The sequence below is a fragment of the Mastomys coucha genome, unplaced genomic scaffold, assembly GCF_008632895.1.
Source record: "Mastomys coucha isolate ucsf_1 unplaced genomic scaffold, UCSF_Mcou_1 pScaffold1, whole genome shotgun sequence".
NCBI classification, from domain to species: domain Eukaryota; kingdom Metazoa; phylum Chordata; class Mammalia; order Rodentia; family Muridae; genus Mastomys; species Mastomys coucha.
In genome coordinates this window covers 80,133,794-80,143,218 of record NW_022196891.1, presented here as the reverse complement: position 1 = coordinate 80,143,218, position 9,425 = coordinate 80,133,794, and the positions used below count along the sequence as shown (strand labels likewise).

The window sequence follows — 9,425 nt, the reverse complement described above, 5'->3', positions numbered from 1 at the left end:
GAGTCATTGGGTGGTCCCGTCATCCCGAGACTTGAGTAAGGATCTCCCCAGTTCTGGGGGTCTTTCAAGTCTGCCTCACTTCTTTAGCTGTCTTTCTTGACTTTTATATTTTTTGAAGAATTTGGAACAGTTATTCTGAGAACTATTTCTCTGTTTGGGTTTGTATAATGAACACTTTAATGAGATTAAGGGTTTTGCAGTTCTGTGGAAAATTGTAGCGGGGATACTTTCCTCCAGGCCATTGTGTCAGCGGGCACGTGATCTGTTAGTAGTGAGAGAACCCCAAGAGAGTGCTATTGTTCTCTTAGCTAGGATGCACAGAAGCTTTCCCAGTGACAGGTTTGTCCCTTGTGGTTCCTGTGTGAGTTAAACTGGCATGTTCCTCTTTAGAAGCCTGTTGTCTCCTTTCAGATTGATTGGTGTTACCAGAATAAGGAAGGCTTCCTTCTTTAGGCTTTATTGATATTACTTTGAACTCACAGATTCTTATTTTATTCAATAGGTTATATAGTATTAATATATTTAATATATTAAAATATATTTCACATTATACTTATATAATATAATGTGAGTTATATCTATCAGCACATTAATATATAATATTTATTAAATTATTATCTATATCACATATATTTGTATGATTTATAGGTATATAATAATTATATAAGTACTTTATTATATCTATCATAATAATTACATGTATATAGTGTATTGTATTTATTATAAACATATAAAATAATTTATACTATTCTATATTGTTGTTAATTTATTACCAGCATTAAATGTCTTGATGCTTAAATTAGTGAGGTCCAGCTAGTGGGAGCCCTTGCAAATAGCTTCTGTCCTCTGATGGCTTGTCACCATCTATTCAGTCGTCATTATCTGTCTGTTAGAGTAAGATACTCAAATTCTTTTGTCCTTTCCACCTTGACTCTAGACCCAGACCTTTCTTTAAGGTACCCTGGCTCCTTTTTGTGGAAAATGGTATTTTAAAACCAGGACTTGAGTGTTGTGTGTGATATTGCTACTAGCATGTCATTTGTTAGAGATCTTCTCAGTCTCATGTTTAGGAACCAAGCTAAGAGTGCATGTGTGTGTGCATTCTGTCTACATTAATTACATCAGCTAATTACATTGATTACTGTCACTGTGCAATGCTCAGTACTCATTTTGAACAGTGAAGAACTCAGCTGTCTAGCATTATTTTCTGTCCCAACTAGGACCCCTGCTTTGGCATTAAGTGATACGTTTGAGTGAAGGAGTTAATATAGTTAGAGTGTTAGGCACTTTCACTGTGTGCTCTGTGTTTGCTGGGGATTAGAAGTAGAATCTTCAGTTTTTACTTTGACTATGTGCTATATAACTGTGAATATTCTTGCTTTTTAATGTTTAGAGTATGAGTCTGATAAATTATTCAATTGCTGTGAACTATTAACATCTAGCTTTTTTTTCCAATAAGAAAAAGTCATAACTTAAAATTGCTCAGTTAGAAAAATAGCTCCTTTGTTTTAAAACTCCTTGGTTGTAGGCAGCTGAACAGATTTCAGCATTTCTAATTACAAAATTAGCTTGCAGGCTTTGTCTGGCTCGTTTTTCACACCTGTCAGCTGTAGCGGTGTAAAATATATTCCTCACCCAAGACCCTTCCTGTGCCTCCTGCTGCCCGAGAGATCCTCTATCACTGCTGTTCCTGGTGGCTGCTGGAAACAAGCATGCTGGGGTAGGTTAGGAGCTGGGGACCAGGAAGTTTTGATAACCTTAAGACTCATTTCCAAATTATAGTATTAACCCTGCATCCTCTGGGGCAAACAGTAGGTCTCCTTCCCCTGCGTCCTTCATGGACACAGTAGGTCTCCTTCCCCTGCATTTTCCATGGACACAGTAGGTCTCCTTCCCCTGCGTCTTCCATGGACACAGTAGGTCTCCTTCCCCTGCGTCCTCCATGGACACAGCAGGTCTCCTTCCCCTGCATCCTCCATGGACACAGTAGGTCTCCTTCCCCTGCGTCCTCCATGGACACAGTAGGTCTCCTTCCCCTGTGTCCTCCATGGCTGACAGTTTAGGACAGCCATTAGTAATGGTGCCTCTGGAAGGAACTTATTGTTTTTGTTTTTCTCCCCCTTATGCCTTCAGAAAATGTGGTGTTTTTCTCTGATGTAATTAAAACTGCACCCGGTGCTCATAGCTCATATTTTATTCTTAGAAATGTGCTTTTAAAATGACCTTTACTGGTTTCAGTCTTTGGTTTATCTGCCTCACGTGTGTCAGTTGGCACTGTGGCTTCTGGTACCAGTGCCCAAGGTGGGTTTCTCATACTGTCAGGCAAATAAGGAAGGCTGTTGCGTGGCATAACTGGGAATTGTTTTTGTTTAGAAGAAAGTTTCCTTTGCTGTGGCTTTTTTTTTTTTAACCCAGGAGGGCATATTTGTTTTAGGCTATTGTCTCCACACTTAGAGGGCGTGGGACTTTTATAGCTGAATGGGAAGATCAGAATCTCCCAAACACGCTAGTCTTAGAGGCTTTTGTTGTTTTAAAAATTAAAAAAAAAACTGAACTGGCAATTTATATAAATAGTCTTTTGTTTTAGAGTAAACTTGAGAGCCAAGTTCTATATATTCAAGCCTTTGAAGTGTAGACATTTGGAAGTAATCATGTTCTGTGGGACAAGGTGTTATTGTCATACCCTAAGTCCCCTCTCCTTATTTTGGTTTGTTTCCGTAATCACGCATTGTTCAAACACTGGCTCTGTATTGCTGATTGACCCACGCGCTCTCCGCTTGACAGCACTCTCTCCTGGATGTAGTTCCAAACACATCTTTGTACTTCTAGCCACTTACCATTCCGCGTCACTGTCCCAGTTGGTTTACAACCCAGAAGAGGGGTGGGAAGGTGCCACATTCTGCTATGGCCACTGAGGCTCAGGGTTGACCTCAGAGGGAGCTGCTTTGTCAGTTAAAGTGAGAACCAATGTTTGTTCTGCATTTCCAGTTACAAGTGCAGCAAAGTATTTACTTTAAAGGTACATAACAAACTTTACATTTACTCACATTATCAAAGGCCAGGGAGAGTTAGAAAGCATCGCGAGGCGCAGAGCCCCAGTGCCACCTGGTGATGGAAGAGGCTGGCTCCCGTGTCACAGTTGTATCCCTGAGCAGAGCAGAATTTGGCACACAGTGGGTGTACAGCAAAGGTCTGTGCAGGGAAGGGATGGGTCTCAGGAGCTTTTGTCTGACTTTTCTTTTATTATTATGTCTTTAACTTAAAGATGGATTCTTCTCTCGCACAGCTGACTGCTCATTTTATAGATGCAGAAGCTAAGTCTGGAGATGGAACCTGAGACAGAAGCAGAGCCCAGAGTGTTTTGTGTTCATTTATCACTTGCTATATCTTTGAAACGACTTATTCTCAAGCTGTACAATAGTTGTAACTAAGCCAAAACCAATAATGTGAACTTTTTATATGCACTGCCTCAGTGGCTTGACCATTGATAGTTGTTTTTGTGTATTCATGTCTGGAGTCCGCCAATTATAATGTTCTCATGGAGGTGTTTGAACAGTTGCTTTCTTGAGCTAATTTTGTTCCTTTTATGTTGTTCTTTTAAAACTTGCTGATAACTTCTCTGCCGAGGGCTGCCATAACTTCGTTTATTGGACAGAATGTAGTGTCACGGACTTGAGTGTGAAGGGACTTGGGAAACTATCTTCTAAGGAGTTCATTATTTAGAGAAAGAAATGGGCTTCTGAGCGTTTGAGGAGCTTGTCAATGCCTCATAAATAGTGGTGGCAAGACTGGAGGTGGAGCCTGGGTTTTATGGTCTCTGGTCCAGGTGAATAATTTATCTCTAACTGGCAGATAAAGTAAGAAGTCAGAGTTTTGGTGCAGGTGTATCTAGGCAGTGATAGATGATAAGACAGGGCAGGGCGGGGCAGGGCGGGACGGGCAGGGTCACCAATCAGTTACGCTGGGCTTTTCTTCCCTCCCAAGTGCTTGGTCTCTTTGTCTGTTCAAGAGGATCTGATAGTGAGAAGATGGCCTAAGGAGAGGAGGAGTCCTAGGCAGTCAGGGTTGGAGCACACACCTGATGGGTCTGGGCTGCTCTCAGGGCAGGAAGAATGATGTGGAGAGAATAATGGTGTGTCTCGGTACCATGTGATACCTCACAGGGACTGCCCACATTGGGTTAGCTCTGCTCTTGTGGATTGAAGGAAGGCATAGCCAGGAAGGAAAGATTACTTCTTAAAAGAAGAATAAAGCCTAGCGTATGTGTGTGTGTGTGTGTGTGTGTGTGTGTGAGTGAGTGTGTGTGTGTAGTATGTATGTAGGTATATCTACATTTGGGTTTACAGATTGCATTTGTATTGATTAAATGAGCCCAGAGAACGTTTAGGAGATAACTTTAATAACTTCATCTTGGATAACCATATCGTTTAATGTTACATTCATGTATTACTTTTATTAAACAGTGGAAATAAATGATAATCCACTCAGAATTTTATTAATCATTTTATTTGTTTACATTTCAAATGATGTCCCCCTCTCCATTACTCCTCCACCAACCCCCACTTACACCCCCCTTCTCTCCCCTCCATTTATAGAATTTTAGACTTAAGAACTTTTTAATTTTTAGGTTTTATAAGAAGGTCTTGCTCTGTGTCCCAGGCTGGCTTTCCTTGCATCCTCCTGCCTCAGGTTTTCATGTGCTAGGATTGAAAGTGTCTCCCCCAACCCCACCCCAACAGCTTGTTTATCATAGTTTTAAGACTGAGCTTCAAACAGTGATGGCAGATGATGTATTTTCTATAGAAAAATCCAGATGACCTTTCCTCTGGTTCACTGTGCTCTGGCATTTCTAACCCCCGGTGTCCTCTGGACTCAGAGTTTCAGATGTGCTCTCTTAACTTGAAAGTGTGCAAATGCCTATAGGTTTGATTCTCTTACTTTAAAACCTGTTTCATATTTTCTCAGAAATCTCTTATATTTAGCAGTAAATAGATTAAAGTTAATATATTCACCAATATTTTGTACATATATTCCATAGAAAATCAAGGCTAATAAAGTCTTGTAATTTCTTGGATTGACTTAGAACCGGAACAGTCTTTCTGCTAGAAATGGATTGCTGATGCATTTTCTATGTGGCTTTCTAAGTCGTGAGTCTCTTGAGCCTTTAGTAATGTAAAATACTCTTGTAATTTTCCAGCACTGGAGATCCTTGGCCCCAAGAAGTTGCTTGTTTAATTTAAATCATAGATACTAATAAAAGAAAAATATTTTGGGTTGTAAATATTGACTGGGAGCGTGTTAGTCACAGGTTTTACATAGCACCAACAAAGCTGTTTTCATAGAAAAAATTAAAACCAGGCAATTTAAAAACTGAGGAAAACACAAGTGATAATTTGTGCTTGGGGTGAGAAACAAAATACTGTTTCTTTCCTGGATGAGGCATGTGTTTCATAATTAACTTCTTATACGCTGTTATTTTTCACTGCAGTAGCATCAACCAGGTCTTGCAATTAAATGCTGTATTAACATTTAGTTATTATTTTGGGTGTACATGATGTGTATGTGGGAGGCAGTACACATACCATATTGTGTACTCCATGTGGAGATCAGAAGGCAATGTCAATGGAGTCAGCTCTTTTCTACCTTTCCGTGGTCTACGGTTCAGCCTAGGTCACCAGGGCTACACAACAGGTTTGAGATGCTCTGAATCTTTCCTAGCTTTTAAATGAACTTGTTAAAGTTAACCTCCATGAGGAGTCCTGCCCACCTCTTCCCTGTCTTGCTACTATTGAGTTTTAATTGAGAATTGGGTTTCTCTGGTTGGCTGCTGCTGTGGGGAATTCCTGACTTGGAGCGCAGCGCAGCTGCTAGATCACGTAGCATGTTGGGCCTTGCATCACAAGGGGCACACACACATACACACACGCCATACACAATATCTAGTACTCTCTCCTTGTAAAATGCTGTCCTCATTTAAGGCGGAATGTGCACCTGCATGGTTTCTGCATAGACCTTATGGATATTAAACCTAAAATATGCTGTGAATTATTTTGAAAGTTTTCTCTTTTTCCTTTTGGAGCTTAAAGAGCAAAGGAAAGTGGCTGGTGCCTTTGTAATTAGAAGTAGCTCCTACAAACATTTCTTAGAGGCCTGCTAAAAGCCTGCCTGATTCTTGCTTTCGGCCTATCTTGTTGTTTTGTGGAGATGGTGTCTTGTGTGTCCTAGCCTGCATTCCTGGCAGTCCTCTTGCCTCAGGCCTCCCGAGTGCAGAGACACAGATCTGGTCTCTGTGCTTGGCAGGCCCCTGCCAACAAGATGTGTTCTTGCTACTAAATCTGAGGATTTGTTTATGATTTAAATATTTTTCTAGAAAAGGAATATGTGAAAACAGCCAGGAAAATTCCAGAAATGGCAGGCGAAAGACATCTTCAGATGGATAATAGGATATTTATTGATTATATCTGTTTCTTTGGGTTGTCATGATAATTAAAGGGTATAATCTATTTAAAATTCTTAGTATAGTGTCTAACACAGAGCAAATATTTAGTGTTGTTGTGAATGATGTGTGTCTGTATGAGGTGTGTCTGTGTTTTTATATTTGCACAGGTGCACACACACTATAGTACATTTGTGTATGGCATGTGTGTATGTGTGTGTGCCTCTGTGTATATTTCCACATGTGCACATACATTATGGTACATTTGTATATGTGTAAGGTGTGTCTGTGTTTGTATATTTGCACTATGGACACACACACTATAGCATACTTGGTCAGAGAAGAGCTTTGGCATTGGCCTTAATTTTCACCTCGTTTGAAATGGAGTCTCCTTGATGTTTGCCCCTCTGTTGATCCGTTTTGCCTGTTAACTACCACATGTGTTTTTCTTCTATAGCCGTGAGTCATTTTATAATACCAGTGTTTTTACCAGCAGAGTGGATGTCTAGAATAGTGAGCCGATAACAAGAGGTTTAACAGTCCTCTAGCTGGGTGCCATTGTCTCGGACTATTACTCATCACTGAGCGGGTCAATGATACTCACACCCTACTTCCATAGAAGTGCTTAATGAGTAACATAAGTCTTTTGTTCTTTGTCCTTTACTGGGTTCAGACCATACTTGCACAGGGTGAGCCATACCTGAGGCTCTGGATTCTACATGGTCTGTGAGTTCTTGGCCATTGGTGGCTCACGTAGGCAGATCCTGCCTTTCTCTTATTTCCCATTCTGTGAGTTTGTATTCCTTCAGTCAGCAAAAAAGAGAGTCTGTTAATCTGGACTTTAAAAATAGTTTTATAAAAGAACAAAACCCAAATTCTGTTGGTCATATTTAGAGAATGTTAAGGACCTAGTGGACTGTTGTGAAAAATGAGAATGGGTGTGTGTGGGGGGGAAGGGTCACTCTCTTAAACTACTAGTTTAAAAATGGAAGCCAGAGATCCACCTTGTTGATCTGGGCTCAGGAGGTCCTGGGCAGCCTAAGCTACATGGTGAGAACTAGCTTCAGATGAAGCAGACAGCCGTAACAGATCCCCCATCCCATCTCTCCCTCACCTCCCCAACCAGAGCAGAAGTATGAGGAAATACCCCACCGTGTGGCTGAGGCAGAAACATGGCAAGTACCCTGTGTGGGGTGGGTGGGGTAGTGTGTGTGTGTGTGTGTGTGTGTGTGTGTGTGTATGTCTGTCTGTCTCAGGGGAACACACAGGAGAAGGTTTTCCTAGATCTTAGCTTCTATCACTAGTGCCCTGTGTGTGTGTGTGTGTGTCTGTCTGTCTGTCTGTCTGTCTGTCTCAGGGGAACACACAGGTGGAGGCTTTCCTAGTCTTAGCTTCTATCACTAGCGCCCTGTGTGTGTGTGTGTGTGTGTGTGTGTCTGTCTGTCTGTCTGTCTCAGGGGAACACACAGGTGGAGGCTTTCCTAGTCTTAGCTTCTATCACTAGCGCCCTGTGTGTGTGTGTGTCTGTCTGTCTGTCTGGGGGAACACACAGGAGAAGGCTTTCCTAGTCTTAGCTTCTGTCACTAGCGCCCTGTTGACGGAGGCTTCTCTGTATTTCCTTCTCCCCATCTCTCCTTCCATCCCGACCCTTTTTCTTTTTGGCTAAATAAAGAATGCTGCAACATATATCCTCTTTTTTTTTTTTTTCTTTTTTTCTTTTTTGGTTTTTTGAGACAGGGTTTCTCTGTGTAGCTCTGGCTGTCCTGGAACTCACTCTGTAGACCAGGCTGGCCTCGAACTCAGAAATCCGCCTGCCTCTGCCTCCCAAGTGCTGGGATTAAAGGCGTGTGCCACCACCGCCCGGCTATATCCTCTTTTTTTAAAGATTTATTTATTTTATGTATATGAGTACACTGTAGCTGTCTTCAGACACACCAGAAGAGGGCATCCGGTGCCATTACAGATGGTTGTGAGTCACCATGTGGTTGCTAGGAATTGAACTCAGGACCTCTGGAAGAACAGTCGGTGCTCTTAACCCTGGAGCCATCTCTCCAGCCCCTTATACATTCTTGTATACACTATTTTAATGAGGTTTTAGGTTTAGTCATGAAGTAAACTCCAGTGGCAATGGGTTTAGATGAAGGATTTGAAAAGGTCCATTGAAGTTTGTTGGTAGCTGTGACTGTCCTTCAGAGAGGCCTCCCAGTGCTCTGGGGTACAACAACATTTTCTCAGGTTTGCTGGCACCAGCCATCTGTATCCCAGTGTTAGGATTGGAACAAAGTTTTGTTTTGAGTAAGCTGTTGTGAACTAACTTTACTAACTTTCTAAGTTGTTTGTTCACATTCTCTGGCACATTTGGTCACCTTCCAGGACTTATCTGCATCTAACCAGCAGTCTTGTGATTCGTAGGTTGGCCCCGAGCTTCAGTGGCCGCAGAAGACTCCAGACTGAGGACCTGTAGAGATGAGCTGTACTCTGGGATTGGCAGTAAGGTGAATCATGTGACGCTCCAGCCACGGTGTCCATCCATGTGGAAGGTAGGGCTTGATCACTCGCTACATCATGGCAAAAACTCTATTATAAAAACACAATGTTACATGTTGTGTAATTCACTTACTTTTGAGAGCAAGTTTCAAATGTCTTCCCTAATTCTTTAAATACCAGTCTCACTGTGTATCCCTGAGTAGCCTGGAGCTCTCTATATGGACCAGGCTGTCCTTGAGCTCAGAGAGATCCTCCTGCCTCTGCCTCCTGAGTGCTGGGCTTAAAGGCATATCAGCCTCTTTGACAGACCTCTAAGGCAACTTCTGTAATCTTAGTTAATTTAGAGAAAAGCAGGGTCTGCTTTTTAGTGTTAACGATACGGTTTTGTGTGTAAAGACGTTAGGTGTACATCCTTGGGTTTTGGCACATAAAGGGAACACATTAATTACTCACACTCACTGGGCAGAACACATTAATTACTCATACTCACTGGGCAGAACAC

General features: G+C 41.7%; 1 protein-coding gene across 3 annotated transcripts in view; it reads left to right on the top strand.

Annotated features, from left to right (window-relative positions):
- The window catches only part of Disp1 (dispatched RND transporter family member 1), a 164,411-nt gene that overhangs the window by 61,503 nt on the left and 93,483 nt on the right, over positions 1 to 9,425 (top strand). For all 3 annotated transcript variants that reach the window (XM_031337436.1, XM_031337425.1, XM_031337430.1), the window contains exon 3: positions 8,849 to 8,976. The gene's annotated coding sequence lies outside the window, so the exon portion shown is untranslated. The remainder of the gene's footprint in view (positions 1 to 8,848; positions 8,977 to 9,425) is intronic.